Here is a 14,636-nt window from a genome sequence, read left to right as displayed (position 1 = left end):
ACAAGGATATGGAAAAAGAAAAGGAGAACAAGTGAGTGAGAATCGGGTAGTAAATGTCTCCAGTAAAATGTTGTTGAGTGGTTCACTTAACATATTGAACCAGGGCCTCTCATTTATTCCAACGTGCAATACTTCATTATTTGAAAAAGAAATTTGCCTCCACAGACTGTTGAGGAAATTGAGATTGAAGATGTTTGTTGAAAGTGAACCTAATGCCGCATCAACCCACCATGAGGATGAGAACCTGGAGTTACCCCCAAAAAGTTCTTTTGACCCACTGATTCAAAATTCGATACTGGATTTATTTGAGAATATAGTTTTGAATGACCTCAAAACGATTGACTAAGATAGGGCTAACCCTATCAACATTAAGAACAGTCAACTGGACCACGTGGAATCATTGGCTAAAGATGAAGATTTAACAATCAAACCAGCCCGCAAAGGGGGTGCCATTGTCTTAACGGACTCATTTTACTACACGGATAAATGTCTTGAACTCCTCAACGATGAGATGACGTATACTAAGTTGGATGGTGACCCTCTACATAAAATAAAAACCACCATTGAGAGATCTATTGATGATGCCTTTGAAAACGGATGGATCCTTGAAAAAACCAGCCAATACTTTTGAATAAACATCCAATAACACCTGTTTTTTACGGTTTACCTAAACTTCTTAAGAACCCGCTGAATCCACCGCTGAGACCCATAGTTGCTGGGACAGATAGCATTTTTCTATCCCCTGTTTATATACTTAGATCGTCTATTGCAACAGCTCCTACAAAACATCCCAACATATCTGAAGGATACAATGGATTCCTTGAATTGTCTACAAGAGATAACAGTTTTGAGTGATGAATGTATTCTATTTAGCATGGACGTTTGCAGTTTATACACATCGATCCTACATGACGAGGGTATACAATCAGTACTCTGGTTACTCTCGAGTTCACCAGATAAAAAGGGGAATCCAGAATTTGCAGTTGAACTGTTGGAACTAATACTGCACAACAGTTATTTCCGTTTTCAGGGGAAATATTATGCTCAGTGTTCAGGTACCTCCATGGGGTCAGCAATGGCACCTGTATATGCGAACACCTTCATGCACCAGTTCGAACAGAAATTTGTATTAGAACATCATCACTGGTCATCCAAAATAAGTGTGTGGAAGCGATTTATTGATGACATTTTTGGTATTTGGTGCGGTACAAAGACAGAACTGTATGATTTCTTTAGCTATCTCAACACAGTGGGCCTTCTTCTGAGGTGGGCGCAAAGGGATACCGGGCACCGGTAATGACACCGGTGCCGGTAATCCCTTTGCGCCCTATTCCGAGGTCCCTTAGCGGGTCCCTCCCTTAACGCCTGGTTTTACCAGGAGTTATGGACGGGACCCGTTAAGGGATACTGGGGTCAATAACGGTACCGCAATTTGCGGTACCGCTATGGACGCCTTCCCATTGAGCCCTATGGGGGCTCAAATGGGAAGGAGGAATGGCTTTTACAATGGGGACTTACCGGTCCTGCCAAGGTCGGACTGGACCGGTAAGTACCCATTGAACAAGGGCGGACACGGTCCCGTTATTGGCGCTAGTCATGGCGCTAATAGCGCCGTGACTAGCACCAACCTCGTAATGAGGCCCAGTACATCATAAAATCAAATTTACGATTGAGATAGGATCACCATCTCTACACTTCCTTGATGTGGATCTGGTAATGAAGGATGGAAGGATTGCCACTACAGTTTGCCATAAATCCACAGATGCCAACAACCTTCTACATTACACCAGCTTCCATCTGAAACCAATGCTAAGAAGTCTTCCCTACAGCCAGATGCTTCGTTTAAAAAGGATTATTTCAGACCCAGCGCGCCTTGATTCAGAATGTTCAAAGTTAATTGATCGATTTGAAGCAATAGGATACCCTGAAGAAATATTGGAAACTGCAATGGAAAGGACCACTTTCTTAGGTAGAGATTTGCTTTTGACATCTAAGGGCAAAAAGAAGGAAACACCCCTACTCTACATTTCTAAATACTCATGCCAGAGTTTCCAGATCAGTTTAACTATTCGGAAGTATTGGAGTATTTTGCACAACACCTCTACACTATTGAGACTATTCCCGATAGCACACATGATGGCGTTCAAGAGGGGTCGTAACTTGAGAGACAGATTGGTCTACTTCAAACAAAGAACAAGGGTACTTTCCCATGTTTAAGTTGCAAACATTGTAATAATGTAACAAAGGGGGATACCATCTCCCAACCACAGTCAAAAGGATCAGAATAAGAGATTTTGCTACTTGTCTCTCCACTGGGGTGATTTATTATATGAAATGCCCTTGTGGCAAACTTTAAATTGGCCAAACAACAAGATCGGTTAAAGCAGATGGTCAGAACACAAATCTACTATTAGATGTAAGAATATGAGATCACCTATAGCACGCCATTTTTTGGAACATCACCATACCATTGTCCAAATCAAGTTCCAAGTCCTGGAGGTTGTGAAGAAACCACAACAGAGGGGGCAGGCGAGGGGGGGGCTAGTGATTACTTGTCAATCCTTTCCCGGTGGGAGAAATTCTGGATTGATTTGCTCGACACCCTACAACCAAGGTCTCAATGATGAGTTCTGTCTGAATTGTTTTATCTAACTATTTCATTACAGACAATATTGCTATAAGGTTAGGTACCTGAATGGTTGTTGTCATCTTTTGAACATAATAATGATTGGTTCATCACATAAAGGGATCTGTCCGATGCTATACTTGAACATTACATCAAGGTCATGTCCTTTTGCATATATGACTGTGATTGTTTTGACTTCATTGTTTAAATTTCCACCATACATCTGATGTACCTCACTGCCCCAGTATGATCCACAACACGGACTGATTAGGATATACATTTTGCCCACTTCTAAAGTATTAGGTGAGATTTTTTTTTATATGTTCTTTATCTGACAATTGAAACTATATAACTCTAATTTGTATTTGCCTCTGGATCAATTTGTTAACTAATGTAAACTATGGAGTAGTAGAGCTGGCGCATAGGGCAAGTATCCTAGTTGGTTTAAGATCCGTGTGTGTTTTACATAGTTAAATAAGCCATGCATGTGTGCATGACAGTTTGTGCTTAAGTTGCAGAGCACTAATGAGGTGTTATCATTCGTTTGGACAATTAATTATACTTGGCCGAGGCCATCAGATATATTAACCCCAATAGGTACTCTAGATTAATCCTGGCGTTTGTTAGTCGAACTTTATTCGTTTCGGATTCAAACATGAGGGGCATGTATTCCCTTTGCTTAAATGTCTAACCGGGTGACTTTTTTACCCCCCTCCCCCGAATGTTTGCCTTCTGTTTGCCTTTTTCCGTTCCCTATCAACCTAACCTCACCCTTACATGACGCTTATATTGATGATGACAAGTTCTTGCCCGGCAACAGCAACAGTCCCTCTTTTATTTTGACTACCCTTTCTGGTAACATAGGGAAGCCCCAGACACGCGTTGCTGTGGTTATGGATGAGCGTCGCCGAGAGGGTATTCCTCATTCTGCCGTCTCTGAATACGCAGGTATGTTAGTGCGGTGTACTCCAGCCAACCATTTACTTGAGTATGCCACCCGAAACGGGGATGCAGTTGTAATTGACATTTTATGTAATATTTCCTCGATTCCTCCACAGCACTTCTAGACCACAAACGTTCGCGCAAATATTGTTTGAGCGGGGACAGGCTTTGTCACACCTGATTGAAGTCCTTTTCTACCAACAGTGCTCGGAGAGGTACTTTTCTTTGGGTTTCTCAAACAAGAACCGTAGGTCAGATTATTTGCATATTGAGTAGTTTTATTGATTTATGTTCATTCTTCCAGAGAATAGTAATTTGGATGTTCGACAGCCACAGCGGCTGTCATGTACCCACACAGGGACCCTCTCGCTAGACAGCGTGAGGTATCGATTCTATTTTGGCATCCGTGTATCCGATAAGGGTGAGTGCCCAAATTGAAAAACGAAATAATTTTTGTTACTCACACTCCTTTACAATCTTACATCTTGACTTGTACTCTCCCGCTATATACAGTTTAAGAGATATGATATCCACTCAAGTCCATTGCCACACAGTTTCCGTACACGTGCCCTGGCGTGTGGACCGCACGGGCACTGAATAGAAGAAGTGCACCCATTGGTGAGTTCATTGGCCAGGTCACCATTTGAGTTGACTTTACAGCAAGTTTTTTCAATCAATCATCATGCTGTACCCCTAGAGTTAGGGAATAAGCTATGGACTAAAATGTGTTAATGTGATTATGGATTTAGGATCATGTGTTAGATTTTTGAATTCAGAAGGTATAATACTGCATTTGTGAACATTTCCTAATTGTTAATTTTGCACGATGTCTCTGCTGTTGATGATTAATTTTCCCATGTATGAGGTAACAGAGTGCTGATTAATTTAGGGTGATATTGTTCACCATGAAATATGTCTCTCCATGAAATGACTTGTAACACATTGATTGTAACCAAAGCAGACACATCTGGTTTAAAAGTCTAATTTTTTTTATCCAATTCTCGCAGTCGATTAATGTGATGTTATACCCATTTGTTATGTCTGGATGATTTAGCTATTTTTGGCGAAATGTAATACAGATCCTTTTGTTTTGTTTTCTTTCCTACTATGAATGCTATCTTCCTGCAGTCCGACTAGGCTTCTGATGAAGAGGAAATCCTTGAAACGTGTAGAGTCACTTATATTGGATTTTTTGGATGTATATTCGCCTATCACTCTTGTACATTTGTGGGGTGATTCATGGAATTATTGTGCGCTGAAATGTGTGGCGCAGCATGAAAAATGCAGCGCACGCGAAACGCACACGTGTGCCCATTTCCCGATTCATGGTAGGCACTGTGCCTGGCTTTCCTGGGGCCTGCGCCAAACCTGCGCGTGGCGCACACGTCACTGCGACATCCCGAAAGCTGTGCGCGAGTCACCCAGTGAAAGCACACAACGTCCAGCGCACACACCTAAAAAGGGGGTGGAACACGCAGAATGGGGAACAACATGCAAAAATGTGGCCATAACGGGGGAAGTTCAGCAGCAAAATCCTTGCAATGCCCACACGTGTGCTAACAACACCTATTCATGGAATTGAACAGGGCAAACCCGCGCATGTCAAAAGACACGCAAAGCCAGAAACACGTCCGCCACGCAAAAGCAGGCCAAAGCGCCCCCGCGCAGCATAAAAGTGCGTGCAAACAACAAACAAGCATATACAGCTACGATGAATATCCCAATTCTCGCAGCATTGATCCTGGGACACCGCAGGAGGAGGGATTGTCTTACCCAGGACCAGCCTTTTTGGGATGCCTGATGACCAGGTCTATGGCAGGTATAGGTTTCCACCTTATGTAATCCTAGACCTGGTCACTGAGTAGGAGGATAACCTCACATCACCTACCTTATGCTCCCAAGCACTGAGCCCCTTGGAAAAGTTGCTCAATGTCCTGCATTATTTGGTCACTGGGTCATTTCAGCGGACAACTGCCATAGTTAGGGGCGTCTAACAGGCCACGCAGTCACGCTGCCTACACCAGGTGTTGGCAATCATGACTGCACACCCCTCAGTCTACAGGCACATATGCATGCCCAGAACACCCGCGGAAAGGCAAGCCGTGGTCCAGGACTTTTACAGGATGGCAGACTTCCCCAAAGTGCTTGGTGCCATTGATTGCACCCATTTGACCTTACATCCAACTAGGGCCACTGAGCACATCTATTGCAACGGCAAGCACTGCATTCCATGAACGTGCAGGTTGTATGTGATGCCAAGGGAATCATCACCTCTGTCTACGCAAACTATCCCGGGTCCACCCATGACAGTTTCATATTCAGAATGTCAGCCCTACAACGGGACCTGGAAGCTGTGAGGCATGGCAACACATGGCTCATTGGGGTATACAAATGTCTGTGCACATGCATGCATGTCACACACAGACAAATACACAAACCCAACTAATGACAACCATTATCACTTCCCCAGGGGCAGTGCCTACCCTCTGAGCACCTACATGATGACACCAATACGGAACCCCACCATACCACCCCAGGTAAGATACAACACAGCCCATATTGCACCCCGGGGAATAGTAGAGCGCACATTTGGAATGCTCAAGTCACGTTTCTGCCCCCTTGACCACTCTGGTGGACAGCTACTTTATGCGTCCCCCGTAGTGTGCAGAATCATTGTGGCAGCATGTGTCCTGCACAACGTTGCAACCCAGTGGGGCATACCGGTGGACATGGAGGTGCTCCCACATCCCCAACCATATGCACGCCCGCTGTGCATGGGAGGGAAAAGGGCACTTGGCGAGGCAGCTCGTACCCAGCTTATGGCTACATTTTTCACCTAAAGCCCCCCCCCGCGGAGTGCACACAGGCCTGGCACATTCCAGGTGACAATCGATGATGACAAAGGGACAGTCAACTGTCACAACCTTAACACCCTGAGAATGTGTCCTTGGAATTGCAGCATTTTGTGCATCCCTAGCCACTTAAACAAACACAATCCCGTGTGACCAAAAGGCACACATGCAAGCCACAGATTCCACCCCCCATGCAAAATAGCACATCCAAATGCTGGTATGTCACATAAACCTCCCTCAACCCCATGCCACCCACCCCACACACCATGCCATGGCATGCAATGTGAAAAGCTCAATACAAATATCAACACACATGACACAGCTGTCACAAAGTGCACCGTTAAAAATGGAAACAGGCCACAGACAATCCCCTCAGACACGGACTCTGAAGAAAGAGTGAGCAAAAATATCCAACCTATACGAAAACTACGTAAATGCATGCCACCAAAGGTGTGAACACCAAAACCTCGAACCTTTGGTGGCATGCATTTCAGGGAATTCCAAAAAAGAAAACAAAATGCGGGTGCTGCGGGGGTGTCCCCTGCAACGCCCCACTCACTACACAACACAGTACAGTGAGTGGCGTTTGCGGCCTGGAAACCCCTGCAGCTGTATAAAAAAACTAAGCAATAAAATGAGCCTGCTGCGCCAGTTCACAACCACGAAAGTCAAAGTGAACTTGTGCAGCAGGGACACAGCATGTCTCAGAAGGCAAGTAGTGTGTGTGTGGGGGGATGTTGGGGTGGTGTCGGGGTGGGGGTAGGGGTCTGTTGTGTGTGTTGTGGGTGTGTGTTTGCAGGTCTATTCAATGCACGTTAGCATGGGAAATGCATGAACCTTCAGTGTTGCATACATTTACCATGTGAAGTACTCTGTCATGGACACATCTGCAACGGAAACATATTGCCGATCCCGTGACACATCATAAGCAAAACCAACACAGGTCTATCAATTTACCAGCATAACATATCATGAACACAGGACCCAACAGTGACAATGTTAGACAGTGGCGAATCACCATAGCCACCACACATCCCCGTTCCATCATGAGAGTGGGTTCGACAGCCAAAGGGGGCATGGGACCACATACAGCATGATGTGCATCAACAATGTATACAGTCAAAGCAATACATAAATAAGCCGCATGAAATCATGCACAGTCAGCAATATACTCACCAAAATGCAGTCCAACCATGCACTGGAGAAACCATCATGAATCCCCACTAGAGGTGTATACATATATCAGGACTTCAGACTGGCCACAGATATGACATAAGCCCAATGCCTCTGTGTAAGTTATTGTCACACAGTGCCATCGTTGCAAGCCCATGTAAAGGGAAAGCAGGAGTGGCATATGTGTCCGGACCCCAAGCCACAAACACAAACACGAGACAAGCCTGTAAGGGCCCAGCCGGAACACACAGTGGATGCCTTCGGATGCCACAAAGCACCACACTTGACATGAATGCATAAGAGACAAAATAATTTAAAAACATTAAAATGGCCATAGTTGAACCATGGAGTGGAGGGGGGCTCCTCAACACCCAGATGCGTTGATGTTGAGACAAAAAAAATCCTCCATGGGCTCATGGTCTTCACGGCCCAACCTGAGTGAGGGATTCATCATCGTTGTCACCCCCTGGTTGTACATCAGGAAGCGCGAGGGGCACAGGTGCCTGACCACGCATAGCTCTAGCAAGCCCCTCCACAGCAGCAAGCATGCGGGCTTGGTGAGACTGGTCCTGCAGGAATATGGCACGGAGGTCCCCATGAAGCACCTCACGTGTAACATGGAGTTCCTCCTGCAAGGAATCACGTGTAACACGGAGCACTGCCTGTGAGGTCTCACGTGACAGACGGACCTCCTCCCGGCTTGCATGGAGTTCAGCCGAGATGGTGTGTTCCAGCTGCTCCATCCTCTGTTCTGCCCCTATCCCCTGGCTCATAATGAGTGCAGTGTGACCACAAAAGTGATGGGTGGAAGGTTTCAAATGAATCTAAACCACTGGCACTTGCTCTGGGCAACCTTCCACACCACCATTTTTTAGCCCGTCTGCACCATTGCAAAAGGGGACCAGCCATGTGAAAATCAGTCAGCAGCTGCCGCCACCGAAGGTAGCAGCCCAGCCCGAACTGCCAGGCCAGGTCCCCTCTGCACAGAAAACCAAGCAACCCCAGACATGTTTCGGCCTTGTTGGACCTCCTCAGTGAGGTGCAGCCTGGTTCCCTGTGGCGCAGCGAGCAAGGGACCCACGTCTGGGCATACCCTCTCTCACAAGGAGAAACAAAGTGACCACAAAAGTGATGGGTGGAAGGTTTCGAATGAATCTAAACCACTGGCAATTGCTCTGGGAAACCTTCCACACCACCATTTTTTAGCCCGTCTGTATCATTGCAAAAGGGGACCAGCCATGTGCAAATCAGTCAGCAGCTGCCGCCACCATAATGAGTGCAGCCAGAGTAGTTCTGAAGGAGGTGTTATCTTCCCTCGGGGCTTCCCTCTGGGCCTGTGCCTCAGCAGCAATAGTTGAGCGCAGATCCACCAGATCCACCAGTTCAGCCAGGCTGGCCCTGTTGGAGGCTGCCGTGCCATGCCTGAGTGAGCGGCACGTGGACTGCCTTGCCTGCTGCTGGAGCTCCACCTGCCTATCGGGGGGAGAATGGAATCACCCACACGTTCCATGCCTTGAGCCAACATCTCAATCACTTCCCCCTGTTGCTGTGCAATGGCATACATGGCATTCTCCCACCCTGTGTTCCCCCATGGCGCACGGCCACCGCGTTGCTGGACACCACACCTGTTGGGCCCAAGGAGATGTGGTCCTTGCTGTGCTGGCACTGCCTGTGGCTGCAGGACTACATTCCTCTATCGATCTGCTGCCCCAGGAACAGGACCAACTGGTGTGGCGCGTTACCCTGCACCCGTAACCACCACAGGTGGAAATTCCAACACTGACTGGCCCCATGAGGGCTCAACCCCCACTGCAGGTGTGGCGGACAGAACAGCATCCACTGCAGAATCACCCACCGTCGACGGCATGGATTGATGAGCATCCGATGCAACATCAGAGTCAAAGAGATCCTCAAACCCATACCCAAAGGCAGCCCTGGACAGGATGGCCTGAAGCATCAATGGATGTTCGCGGCTTACCACTGCACGACCACCACTGGTGCATGGTTGTTGACCTGAACCCTCCACCCTGTCTGCCATCTCCTCCTCCTCTGCTTCCGGTGCCTCATCACCTGTAACAAAATAAAAAAAACACATGAGCCCACATGTCAGCAGCACATACCATGCCATAGACAACACAATATTGATAGCCAACACATGAGGCAGCCATGTCACACAAGACACAAACTACGGCATGCATGCAGTGGCAATGAAATGGAAGGGGACCCTGAAAGGAAACATGGATGCTTGTCAAATGTGAAACCCACACATGTACTGCATGTTGCATATCACCAGCATCACACACTACCTTCTGGCAGGCATACATCTTAGCCGAAAATGACAGATGGCAACAAAGAGTTGGCATGTAGCATAGCCATGGCACAATTCCCAAATAGCCACAGCAGTAAATCAAATAGAACTGTCCATGACACATGTAAAATGCATGTCAACATGACCTACAAGAAAATAAATATTTTAAAAAAGTCACGTGTCACAGGATGCAACAACGCAAGTGCACTGAAATACAGTGAAGGGAGGCACATGGATACATAAATGCCAGGTCACTTTGACATCACACAAGTGAATGTTGAAGGGCATGTTGAAGGGTGAAACATGGCTCAGAAGTGTGTGGGTGCAGTGCAGCACATGTGTACGTCCTCAACTATCAACAGAACCAAAAACGTACTGATGTCAATCTCATGACATGACGGCACTGTAAGGGCAAGTGCAGTCATCATGTGCAAATTGTTGACACTGGGTTGTAGTGATGCAGTGACCCCCCCTCCCACCCCCACAGGGAATGGCAGGGAGGCAGTGTATGGCTCTGAATGGCGGACCAGAGTACTGTGAAGTTGCTGACAGTGTTGGCAGGTGTCAATTGCATCATCTCAGTCAACTGAGACTACAGCAGATGAGAGGGGGACAGAAAGCAGGACACATGAGGAACCATCACAAGTACATCTATACACGCAGAAGCCACAACACCAGTTGCCTAGAGGCAGGGTGGCTGTAACAGAGGGAGGCTGTGCTCGACACAGACAAGGACACCTTAAACATGTACGTGATGTGGATGACCCTAAGTGAGCATGATATGGATGACCAAATACCATGAGACTGATAAAATACCGGAGATGTAGTACAATGAGTAGCCTGCCACAGACCCATAGGGGCTTGCAGGGAATGCAATGGTCCATGAATGAACACTCATGTCCACTCTGAGCCTGTGCCATCTGCAAGGTCCAAGTGAGACACCCTGCATCAAAGACAAAGGATGTCCCCCACAGTACAGGTTTGGCAGGGTTTCACAGGGAAGTGTGCATGTACACAGGAACGGGGAACAGGCCATTGCAGTAGTCCAACACAGAAATCACCAGTACCACAGAGACAGTGAGCTGTAGGGTGGTGGAGAGGCAAGGAAGCATGCCCATAAGGAGGAGAAGCTTGAAGGGTGACCTCACATAGCCATCAGTCATGTGACGACATAGGCCGAGTGTTGGGTGAAACAACACCACAGGCTATATGCAAACATGTCAGTGCGCTTGGACATGGACAGGAGAGGCTGCCGAGTGACTTGCATGTAAGTAGGGTGCATGTGTGGTGATGAGTACTGCCCTCGTTTGTAGAACATGGCCTGCATGCAGACTGCATCACGACAAGCCTGCATCAGTCAAGCATTGCATGTGTCACACATGGCACTCATGAATGAAGAGCCTGAACTGGCAATCAATCACAACTCATCAAACAAGCAAAACACACATGGGCTGGATACGAACGTATCAACACTCACCGGACATTGCATCATAATCCGGCATCTCTCCCACTCCCTGGGTTAGTCCCTGATTGATGAACTCTGCAGCGATTTCCTCCTGCGGAGTGAGTTCATCCTCCACTGGTTGTGGCCCACTGCCAGTCACCAGAGTCAAGGCATAATTAGAGGCCGGCTTTTGTTTTGCACAGCATGGGAGGTCAGTCCAATGCTTGTAGCAATCATCAGCTGTGCGCCTCTCAAATCCCATGGCACTTACACTTTCCACAATGCACTGCCAGTGGACCGGACACTGGGCAGGCGTAGTATGACAAACTGAGCCCACCAGCATATCACATTGTGTGCCGACACGTACTCCACAAGGAGGTCCAGTTCCTCTTTATTTTTTTTTAATAACACATTTTATTGAGTTTTGTGCATGTATACAGAACATTCAATATCAGTTCCTCTTTATTGAAAGGCTTCTTCCTTGCTGTGCTGGAGGCTGGAGCCGTATCTGGGATCCAGCCTCTTGTGCAGAAACACACTTCCTCCTCTTGGCTGGTTGTCCGGACCCTGTGTGGCTATTGACGCTCTGGTCAGTAGGGGCAGTGGTGATGGTGGACTGGCCAATGGGAGTAGTTAATGGCATGAACACGGAAGGCCTGGATTGAGAAATTGGCTGCTGGGTGTTGTTGCCAGGACACAGTGTCACAACTGCCTCAGTGCCAAGTCTGTGACCAACACAGTCTTGGCTGACAGACCCACTGCCGTGGTGGTGTTGGTTGCATCTGCCCCTGCAGCTCCCACCACCTGGCTGCTCGGGGCAGCAGATGTCACCACTGCCCCAGATACGTGTGCCTTGGTCACAGCTACCTTAGGCACACGTGGCTTAGCCTTCCTGACCTGAAAATCTGCCTGGGTGTCCTCTTGTGCCAAAGCAGCCTGAGCTGGCTGACCACGAGCATGGGTGGTGGTTGCCGCACCTGCAGCTTCCACTACCTGGTGGCCCGTGCCAGAAAATGACACTGGCTGTGGGGTCAGATGTGCGCCGGGGATGACTGCAGCAGCAGAATCTCCCTGAGCCGTTGGGGGTGGTGGCATGGCTGTCCCAGCATGTGGCTGGCCCTGCCCCTGTGGAACAGCCTGGCAACATCCCCCTCCGCATCCACCTTGGCCACCCTGGACCCCCTGGACTCCCTGGCCATCCCATCCACGTGCCCCACCACGGCCAGCTCTGAGAGGTCTCCCAGCTTTGCCACCCTTACATTTTGGTGGCCTCCCAACCATGGCACAGATGGACTATTGCCAATGGGATGTGCACACAGCAATTGTCCTGGGCAATTGAGGTGAAGGGGGCAGGGTACGTGATGGTAGACACACCCCTGTGCTCCTGCGAGGCTGTCTGTGACCCGTGGTGAAAAATAGACGGGTCACGCAACGCTCAGGCACCCCAAAAAACAAACCAAACATCTACGAAACCCCCAGTAGCCCACGTGTGTGGAATCTGCCTCCCGTAGTACACCGTGGCACCCAGGGACACAAAAAAAGCCTACACGTAGAACACGCAGGCTACTCTGACCTCAAAAACGGGGTACACAACCCACAGGGGGAACCACAGTGGGAAAAATAACCATGCGTGACTCACCATCTGCCTTGCGTGGAAAAGAAAAACACACGTGCGTGTGTGCGTACGCAACTCCCCCGCCAAAACAAGAAGTACGAACTCTAAGCGTTGTGAAGATGTCGTGCGTGAACCCACAAGTAGAAGAAGCACACGCGTTGGTCTCCACAAAAAGCATGTACAGTGAACTGTTGTCCCGCACGGACCTTTAACCCGTGCCGAAGGCAACACCCGCACGCACCACGGCACTTACACACTTACGCGCTAAGGGCCTTTCCTCGATTTTCACGCTAATGCACAGTTTTTACATGTGCGGAGTCACTCTGCATTAAGCTGGCCACGCGACTACACACGGAAGACCGTGCTCCTGCCCAGAAGGCCATTTATCTGCCTCAAAAAGCCCATAGCAGCCTCCTACGAGCCATCTGCTGCTGCCAGCCAGTATGCTGCCAATGTGCCCTGCGATTTGGTGCCTGCACAGAAGACATTGCCAGAGGTCCTCTTGCTGCGACCACCTCTGCTGATACAGAAGACTCCAACTGCTGTACCATCACTCCACAGCCAAGCCCCAGGACCCAGGTGCCCACCCACACCTGCCTCGAGGATTGCCATGTCGGATTAAACACCATCTGGGGTTAGTGGCAACACCCAGACAGAGAGGCAGAGGGCTGCCATCTTCACTGCCAATGAAGTTGGCATTGTGGTGGAGCAAGTCCTGGGGCATTATGATGCCCTCTTCTCGTCATCCCGCCTCGACAAAGAAGGACGGAGGGGGATCTGGTCGGACATTATGGATGCCATCAACGCAGTGGGGGTGGCATTCCGCAAGGACCAACACGCCCTGAAGCGCTTGGAGGACTTCAGGTCCAGGATCCACAGCAAGGCCCAGCGCCTCTTTGCGGCTCGTGGAGAAGTGGGGCGCCAGGACCAGTTGAGCAACATCCAGATGCGGGTCCTGGAGCGCACACGCCCAACGCTTCACCATCAGGAGTCGAGTGGTAAGTGTCCATGTGTTCTTGTCCAGCGTACTGCATGTTGAGGTGTGGCAGGAGTGGGCACCTCGGCCGTATGTCTGGCATGCCCCATGTATGGATGTCTGTGTGCAGGGACGTGACAGTGCTGCATATGAGTCCAGTCAAGCGTGTTCCACATCAATGGTGTCTGTGCTGCAGTGCATGATGTGCACCAGCATGTGATGACGCACACATGTTTGCATGCCTGTGTCTGTACTCGGCGATGTTTGTGGTGTGATACATGGATGCTTGTGTCACCCTCATGGACATGCACAGTGTACATATGCGTGTGTCTGAGTGGTCAGTATGTGACTGGGAATCGCCATGGATGCATGACACATGTCCATCTCGATGCATGATTGACTGATGTGGCACAGTTGCCAATGAGTGCTCTGTGACAAGATGTAGACATGGCCAGATGCATGACTGTCCGGTGGTGTGTGTACATGTAAGGTTCAGCCCCCCTTCTGATGTTCCCACAGTGCCTTGGACATGGATGCAAATGTCTGTTGCACGTGCCATGCTTGTTTGGGGATGTGTGTTGCTTGCACTGACCCGAGTGTTGTGGAGGGTGATGATGGTTGTGACGTTTGACAGTGCCACTAATGTGCATTTGCTTTGTAGCTAGCAGACTACTGTTCACCACCCTGATGCTTTTGTTCA

The sequence above is a fragment of the Ambystoma mexicanum genome, chromosome 5p, assembly GCF_040938575.1.
Source record: "Ambystoma mexicanum isolate Mex_15411 chromosome 5p, UKY_AmexF1_1, whole genome shotgun sequence".
NCBI classification, from domain to species: Eukaryota; Metazoa; Chordata; class Amphibia; order Caudata; family Ambystomatidae; genus Ambystoma; species Ambystoma mexicanum.
Note: the sequence above shows the minus strand (reverse complement) of the source record.